The following is a 10125-nucleotide window of genomic DNA, read 5'->3' as shown; positions in this document are numbered from 1 at the left end:
TTTTGAGAACATGTGGCTCACCTAAACAATTGAGATGAAGATCTGCACATGTGCCTCACGTGTAACGACAGCGAGTTGCTATGTACAATGATTAGAAGCAGATGTAACAATAACTTCTTTTCTTAAACTTTAAGCCGCTACATTACAGAACTTTAATATAAAACTATGTAAAATTGGTCAAAATTGTCACCTTTATAAAACTATGCTTTTATGAAACAAATATAAAACCACAATCAAAGGATGTAAAATAAGTATTAAGAAGCTAAAAGACATCCTAAAGTGATGACGCTCACATGTCAACTACAATAAGTCAATAACATACAATGATGAACGTATACAAAATCACAAACCATACCTTCAATAACTCTGGTGGTGTCTTGAAACCAAGACCAACACTGTTCCAAAATCAGTTTCCACCTTTCACATGCCTCTTCCCCTTTCTACTTCTCACGACAACAATGAGCACCTTTTCTAGCCTAACTTGTTGAAAACCCACCCATATGTTTATAAAACTTGAACAACTCAAATAAATAGGTTACAATAAATAACACAACTTACCAAAATGATTGTCAAAAACTGAGCAAGTAAACAAATATACAACCAAAACATATCATCAGTTATGGAAAAGGATATATACATCAAAATTTTGAGTTTTTTGTTACCTGACTAACAGTAAATAACACTTCACTTAGATTTTAAAGTGTTATTTCTGCTATATACACTGCTATATAAACTGTTACCTGTTCAGATATTTAAAAAATTAATCTTCCATGAACATCCTGATTTGTACATTTTACCAAAATAAGAAGGTGAATTAAATGAACAATTGTGTAATACCTTGCTTAATCCGACTGCAAAGTGGCTGTATAAACAACCATGAGTTGATAATGTAGTAGACAATTGTGTAATAGCAGATGAGGTTCCTCCATTAACTTTTGAACCTTCAAGCTCTTTTCTTATTTTTCTACCATGTACATTTGAGTCTATCACAGCTTCAAAAGTGTACGCCATACTATATGAGTACTCTTTAGGATAACTACAATCAAACCTTTTAAGTTCTTTAAACTTATTACGTAGTAGTAAAAAATAAACAGGTAGTTAATGTTTTATGCAATAAACTAACCTTCACTATAAATTCTACTCATGTTTTTTATGTTAACCTGTTTGCTTTATGATAATTTATGTGACAAAAGAGAAGGTAACTATAGGCAGATTCACATGAAACGTTTATCTTGACAATAATTCATACAAAATAAAACAAATTAGAAGACTTAGGTGGATCTAAATCGCTAACCTCATTTTCAGTTTAAATCACCTACATCATCGGATGTTTCAGAAAAAATTACAGACATTTAACAGCATACATCTATAGATTGCCAAAATTATTTTATAACTAAATTCTCAAGTGCATGGGTCCAAATTTCCAAAAAAAGTAAATGGCTCAATACATATATGTTATATAAAAAAATATACTAAAATCAAAATACTACATTAATTTGCATACAGAAAGCAACTTCTTAGAACCAAATGTTGTAAAACTTCCATCTACAAAAAGACTAAAGTAATCAACATGAAAACCTTTTAAGAGAAACAACTTTCTGCAAACACTACTAATAGCCTCAAGTTAGATAATTGCAATTAATTATCTAATAATAGAGATGTTGAGAAAATGCAGTACAAAAACTCAAATCAATAAGGATAAACCAAGTTTTCTTAAAGTAATTAGTTTAAATCTTTTAACCGAAATGGAAGTACAAAAGCAACTTGTTTATGAAGTTAAATAGATATCAAATGAAGTATTGTAATGCTTTAATACATGCTCAACAATTTTGCTTTTAAATGTTAGAGACAACATAAAGTAACATTTGAGCTGCTTTTTTATTTGGCCCATTCCTTGTAAAGGCTCCATTATGTTATATATCCACATCCTGCATCATTAGAAATTGATTAATACGGAGTATATGATATTTTATAATAATCATATCCAATAATTAGCTCAAGACTACCATCATTAGATCATGTAACAAACTGTATTACAGTATAAAATAAAACTAATCATGATATTATCCATAATGAAAGCACTGTTACGGAAATACCATGTAACTCTATTTCTTTCAAATATTTCATGGAACACCTTTCATGTACTTGAATAGTCACATTCCAATTGATACTTGCAAACCTGCATCAAACTTTTATAAGGTTGGTATATAGCTCTAGTCAAAAGGCTCCATAGAGCACTTGTAGCATCACTTATGTAAATTCATACCTTAAAGATTGTTGCTTAAATACTGACGATGGTGATGACGATAGTATCATGATTGCTCTAACATCGCAACAATCAGTAAAAATTAAAGCTCATATCTGAAATCGAAACACATGTAGTAACCCGAACTTTTTCATGATTATATATTATATGAGATTAATATTTACATGAATAAATGTTTCCAACATGTTAAGCAATCAAACTTGTTAAGACTTGTTTAATTGAAACGGATTTTGTGTTAACGTTTGACCACCCAGATTGTCCGATGATTCACGAACGTTATAACTTGTATATGACATTCTCATTCATTTTCATCAACAATTCTACTCGTATGCACCCGTATTCGTACTCGTACAATACCCAGCTCCTAGATGTACATACTATTGGTATATACACTTCAATGATTAGCTCTTAACAGCCCTTAATGAGTCATCAAACATGTGAGAACCATCATTTGGCAACTAGCATGAAATATCTCACAAATTTACAAACTTATGGAGCCTATATTTTGACTCATACTTCACGTGAACTAGCACCAACACCAAACACATTTTGATTCCAACTTTCATGCATCAAACTACTCTCTCTAAAGTTCTCTCATATTGTTCTAAGTGTTCTTCATCATCTTCATCAAAATCTACATTAATCTAGCTTAAAAATCCAAACATAAAATAACTTACAAAACAACTACTCAAGAAAACTTCAAGAACACTTTCAAGTTTGCAAGTCTACTTCCAAGCTTTCAAATTCATTCCAAGTAATCATCTAAGATCAAGAAACCTTTGTTATTTACAGTAGGTTATCTTTCTTATTCAAGGTAATACTCATATTCAAACTTTGATTCGATTTCTATAACTATAACTATCTTAATTCGAGTAATAATCTTACTTGAACTTGTTTTTGTGTCATGATTCTACTTCAAGAACTTCCAAGTCATCAAAGATCCTTTGAAGCACAAGTTAAATTCTCATCATTTCCAGTAGGTTTACCTACTATACTTGGAGTAGTAATGATGTTCATAACATCATTCGATTCATATATATATATAACTATCTTATTCGAAGATGTAAACTTGTAATTACTAGAACATAGTTTAGTTAATTCTAAACTTGTTCGCAAACCAAGTTAATCCTTCTAACTTAACTTTTAAATCAACTAAACACATGTTCTATATCTATATGATATGCTAACTTAATGATTTAAAACCTGAAAACACGAAGAACACCGTAAAACCAGACATACGCCGTCGTAGTAAAACCGAGGGCTGTTTTGGGTTGGATAATTAAAAAGTATGATAATCTTTGATTTAAGAATTGTTCTTCTGGGAAAATGATATTTCATATGAACATGAAACTATATCCAAAAATCTTGGTTAAACTCAAAGTGGAAGTATGTTTTTCAAAATGGTCATCAAGATGTCGTTCTTTCATCGGAAATGACTACCTCTTTCAAAAACGACTTGTAACATGTATTTATGACTATAAACTTATACTTTTTCTGTTTGGTTTCATAAATTTCAGTTCATTATGAAACCATAGCAACTTGATTCACTCAAAACAGATTTATAACGAAGAAATTATGGGTAAAACAAAATTGGATAATTTTGCTTGTTTTAGCTACGTGAAATTTTGTAACAAATCTATACTAACCATAACTTAACTAACTTATATTATATTATACATGTAGTCTAACATATATTATGTAATCTTGATAGACCATAGACACGTATACAATGTTTTGACATATCATATCGACATCATCTATATATATTATTTGGAATAACCACAGACACACTATATGCGGTAATGCTCGAGTTAGCTATACAGAGTTGAGGTTGATTCTAAAATAATATATATACCTTAAGTAGTGATCGAGTTTGAGACTTGTATACACTGGGTCGTGGAATGATTCGAGATAATATATTGATTTATTTATGTACTACTAACTGTGGACTACTAATTGTGGACTACTAACGTTGGACTACTAACTTAATTACTTAAAACGTCAACACGTAATAAAAATGTTGTGAATATATTTCGATCATACTTTGATATATATGTATATATTTGTTATAGGTTCGTGAATCGGCCCGTGGCCAAGTCTTATTTTCCGACGAAGTGAAAATACGTGAAAGTGAGTTATAGTCCCACTTTTTAAAATCTAATATTTTTGGGATGAGAATACATGCAGTTTTATAAATGTTTTACAAAATAGACACAAGTACGTGAAACTACATTCTATGGTTGAATTATCGAAATCGAATATGCCCCTGTTAGCTTGGTAGCCTAAGAATTAGGGAACTGACCCCTAATTGACGCGAATCCTAAAGATAGATCTATGGGCACTAACAAGCCCCAGTCAGAGAATTTGAACTGCTTTAGTACTTCGATTTTATCATGTCCGAAGGGAGTCCCAGAATGATGAGGATATTCTATATGCATCTTGTTAATGTCGGTTACCAGATGTTCTTCATATGAATGATTTTTATGCAGATTGCTATATGCATGCATGATGTTTATGAGAAATGGAAATATGAAATTTGTGGTCTATTATTATTATTATTATTATTATGATATATAGGTTAAACCTATAACTCACAAACATTTTTTTTTTACGTTTTAAGCATGTTATTCTCAGGTGATTATTAAAAGCTTCCGTTGTTGCATGCTAAATTAAACACAAGAATTGGAGTCAGCATGCTTGTAATATATTGTTTAAAAACTGCATTCGGATATTTAAATCAATGTGTAATATTATTGTAAACCATTATGTAATGGTCGTGTGAAAAATGTTATTTTTTAGATTATCATTACTTGATAATCTACATTATGGTTTTAAATCCTTTATCGATAAAATAAAGGTTATGGATTGTTTTAAAAACGAATGCAGTCTTTGAAAAACGCCTCATATAGAGGTCAATACCTCGCAACGAAATCAATTAATATGAAACGTTTATATTCGATATGAACGGGACATTTCAACACACAAACATCAAAAGATGTTCTTCGTTATTGTGGATTTCTACAAAAAAACAAACATGTAGACATTGAAGATCTTTTCAAAAAATCATCCAATACTAACCTGTTATTGATGCGTAAGGAATGATGAAGAAATCGTTTGGTTATTGAGGCGTTTGTAACAATCACAATTGCAGATGATGATTTATGGGATTCAATCATCTAGATGAAGATTTAGTCTGCTTATCGTCGATAAGGTTTTTAGGGTTCAAGTTATTTGAAACGATACGGAGTAGAATTTTTTATTTGTGGGTTCAAATTTTTTAAATAATTTAATTAATTTGTGTTTATTAGATCATCGAAGTGCTCTCAAATTTTATCTTTTGTTTTTTGATTTTTTTTATAGAAGAGAATAGTCTCATTTATGACATCATCATTTTAGGATTTTAATAGAAACTATAGATATTTTTTGATTAAATATAATTAATGTATATAAATGAAAAGCTCGTTCAGATCTGAGAGCATGTTCGAGCTCGATATGAGTAGCTCGAGCTCGTTTAGTAATCATTCCTAAAAATAAGCTCGAGATCGTTTAAGTTCAGCTTCAGCTCATTTACAGTTTTGCACCGAACACATCTAACAAAAAAAGTTATATCCGTCCTGATCGACGGTGTTTATCACTCTGGCACTCTCAAATCACGTTTTTAATTAATTTCTTCATCCGAAACCTCATTCTCTAGAGCAATGCGATCAGAATCAGTTAGGCATGTAATCGAACTAGTTGGAGGAAAATATCTTATCAGAATACAAGTTCTAAGATGTGTTTATAGTAGATGGATGTATAAATTGTCGTTGGAGTTAAGTTAGAAATTATGATATTCTGAACACCAACAGTAGTATAATCACACAATCTATGGCCGTAGAATTTGTTAGAGACACAGATATTGCAACGACGGTCGAATTTCGGTCCATTTGGGATGAAATTGACCTAGCCCAAAGGTTTTTTTATCATCTCTAATTCACATCTGATTTCAATTTTTTTTTTAATTAGGGAAAAGTAGAAGCCATTTTATTACAACTATCGATTATCAACTAGAAAAAGGCCCGAGTTGCGCGTTGCTGCAACAGGACCGGAATTTTTTGGCCGAATAATGCGCTGATTGTTTCTTACGACTTACAAAGGTTTTAACATACAATATGTTGCTAATCCAATTAGCTACGGTAATACGTTGCTAATCCAATTAGCTACGGTAGTACAAAATACATACATTTATACGTTTTGTACATTACCTACGGTTACAAATATTATATGAAAAAAACACATAATGACCATTTCAACCGAAAGGGGGAAAAAATGTAACGTACACCTCATTTGATACAATGTTTATCCGTACAACCTTATACTTGCACATTTTTTAAAAGGGTGGTACAAATATATCTATCACGATTTAGAGACTTTATTACCATTATGGGTAGCAACCAAAATGTTAGCTCCCTGCTCTGCCCATATTCCTCTTTATGACGACCCGTAAATTTCCGACCAAATTTAAATTTAATCTTTATATAATTTTGACGATAAGCAAAGTCTGTAAAGTTGAGTCTCAAAATTCTTGGAACTGATTACATGAATTCATTTACCCTTTTGCTAATCTCGACGATTCACAACTATTGTTGAAAATAAATATATAAATATATATAAATATAAATATAAATATAAGTGTATATGTATTGACTTGGATTAACAAAATATAAATTAATCATTTGAGATCAATATGTAAAATAAAATACAAGATAAGGAAGTTGTTATTAAAATAAATCTATGTATAGATATATATGAATTCTATACAAAATTATTAGATGTATATTAGGATATATAAAAGTTATAGATATTATGTAATTATTCAATATTATATAATTAATAAAAATGAAATATTAATATATTAGATATAATCACAAATTAAGGATGTAGTATCATAATATTATTATTATTACTTTCATTATTATTAACAATACTAATATCAATACTAGTATTAATTATATTATTATTGTTATTGTTATAATTGTAATTAATAAATTCTAATAGTTTTAGGGTTATCATAATAAAAGATTTCTATTATAAATATTTTTATGAGAAAGATAGAAATTACAAATTAGTTATGATTTAAATAAATTGTTGGTTATCATTATCTTTAAAATTATAATTCTTATTATTATGTCTATCATTACTATTATTAAATATTATTAGTATTATTATGTTAAAAATAAATATGAAAGTAGATATATATAAATAGATATATTATTATCATTAATGTTATTATTAATAATATTAGTATAATTAGTATTATTGCTATAAATAATATTAGTGTTATATATTTCATAATAATAATTATTATTATCATTAATAATAATATTAATATTATACTTGTATTACTACCAGATAAAATATTAAGGATATTAATCATAATCCATAAATATAAATACATAAATATATAAAATGCAAATAAAGATATAATTATAGATATATAAATACAGAAATACAGTCAGATATATATATATATATATATATATATATATATATATATATATATATATATATATATATATACGTACAGATTGTATATAAAGGTATATAAATATATAAACACATATTATACGTATATAAATACAGAATGTAAATGGATTCAGTTTGTAGTCGTTATCTAAGCTAAAGGTAATTTATTTTCTTGTCTGAAATCAGTACCATTTGATTCCAAATTAATCACAAACTAACAAATTCAGTTGAGAATCATACCATCCTTTTATCTATCAGTTTACCTTTTTTAATTTTTTTTATTATTTTCTGTACCTGGTTTGAAATCTGTCGACCTTTAACGCTATAACACTCAATCACATTCATTGTAAATGACTATAGATGACCTGCATTATCAATTAACAATTTCAATTACCTTTTACAGCTTATAAATTTTCGAATTTAAACCAAAACTTGAAGAACACCCCGTCGTCTGCCCTGTTCTTGAAGTCAAATCACTATAGCTCGAATTCGTAATGAATTTTAAATTCCTTTAATGCAATTATGTTTGAAATCTTTCATTTAAAGTATCTGTAAAGTCTCAAAGCTTAAATCATCTTATCGTGTTTCAATTTTGGAGTCAAAGACGATTTTCAAAAAGTCAAAATATTTGTTCATCATTAAATTCGAATTTGTTTCAATGTTTTAAGTTTAATTGAGGATCCAGATAGTTTATAGGAGTCATTTACAATGTTTTTCATGTAGAAATCGAAGTCTAAAACAGCCTAAATTGTTGAATCATAATCTGAGTTTATATGTTCTTTATCAAGCCGCTGCTATGAATTTTTTTCTTTTCTTTTCATCTTCTGCCAATTGAAATACCACATGAAGTCAATTACGTTTCAATTTCAAAATATAATTCAAACTATTTTTACTATCTTGTTTTTGTAAAAATCTCTGAGCGACTGATTTGATTAACAAGATGAAAATTAGAACAGAAAAGAAAATGGGTTATAAATATTTAGGTTCTAATAATTCCAGAAAAATATGAACGGTTCAATTGTTAAGAGGTGATTCGGGTGAGCGGGAGGTCTCGGGTTCGATTCCAGTACTGGGCATTCTTTTTGAAAAATCCCTTACAGAGGGTATATTTCTTATCTTTATATCTATTATTATTAATAATGTAAATATTATTATTAATAATGTAAATATTATTATTATTGTTATTATGATCATTATTATTAATGTTTTTATTATTATTATTATTATTATTATTATTATTATTATTATTATTATTATTATTATTATTATTATTATTATTATTGTTGTTGTTGTTGTTGTTGTTGTTGTTATTGTTATTGTTATTGTTATAGTTATTGTTATGATTATTGTTATTATTAAGTATTATAATTATTATTACTACTAATATATATATATATATATATATATATATATATATATATATATATATATATATATATATATATATATATATATATAAACATTAGGGACCATATTATCATTAGTATTAAAAAGTATCATTATTATTATTATTAATATAGTATTAGTATCATTATTAGGGTTATGATTATCATTATTATCATTAATATTTCTATCATTAAAAATTAATACTTGTATCATTTTATGAATGATATCATTATTATTAGTATTATTACTAGTATTATAATTATTATTAGTAATACAATTATCATTATAAGTATCATAATTATTATTATCATTATAAGTATGATTATTTATATTATAAAGAATGTTAATAATATGTAATTACTAAAATCATTATTATAAGTATCATTAACCGAAAAATTTATATTTTACAGTTATTATTATAAATATCATTATTAAGATCATTAATATAATTATTTAGTAATATTAAGTCTTATGATTATTATCATTTTTATCGTAGTATTACTAAAATTACTATTTTTTTAACAAACAATTGTTAAATACATATATAAATATATATCTGATACATATAACAAAACGAAAAGTAATATTTCATATAACAAAATAAATATATGAAACATATATATTATTATTATAAAAAGTATATAACTAATAAATTTAAATATATATTGTTCGATTACAACTATGTATATTAATAAATATACAAATGATATAGGTTCGTGAATCCGAGGCTAACCCTGCATTGTTCCATATCGTCATATGTATTTTTACTACAAAATACATTATTGTGAGTTCATTTGATTCCCTTTTACTCTTTATATTTTTGGGACTGAGAATACATGTGCTGTTTTTACAACTGCTTTATTAAATGCTTTTGAAATATATTTTTGAAATGTGAATACATGAAATGCTTTTATAAATGTTTGACGAAATAGAAACAAGTACTTAAAAACATTCTACGAATGAGTTAT

General features: G+C 27.2%; 1 long non-coding RNA gene across 10 annotated transcripts in view; it reads right to left on the bottom strand.

The window, feature by feature from the left end:
* Window positions 1-1715: 1715 nt before the first annotated feature.
* LOC139902889 (uncharacterized) overlaps window positions 1716-10125 on the bottom strand; it is a 28877-nt gene continuing 20467 nt past the window's right edge. For 9 of the 10 annotated variants that reach the window (XR_011777771.1, XR_011777776.1, XR_011777772.1 and 6 more), the window contains 3 exons: window positions 2267-2361; window positions 2097-2179; window positions 1716-1928 (listed from right to left, as the gene is read on the bottom strand). This is a non-coding gene — a long non-coding RNA (uncharacterized lncRNA). The remainder of the gene's footprint in view (window positions 1929-2096; window positions 2180-2266; window positions 2362-10125) is intronic. The other variant, XR_011777777.1, reaches the window with a different exon arrangement.

Source organism: Rutidosis leptorrhynchoides, chromosome 3 (genome assembly GCF_046630445.1).
Source record: "Rutidosis leptorrhynchoides isolate AG116_Rl617_1_P2 chromosome 3, CSIRO_AGI_Rlap_v1, whole genome shotgun sequence".
Classification (NCBI taxonomy): Eukaryota; Viridiplantae; Streptophyta; class Magnoliopsida; order Asterales; family Asteraceae; genus Rutidosis; species Rutidosis leptorrhynchoides.
This window is presented reverse-complemented; position numbering and strand designations above follow the sequence as displayed.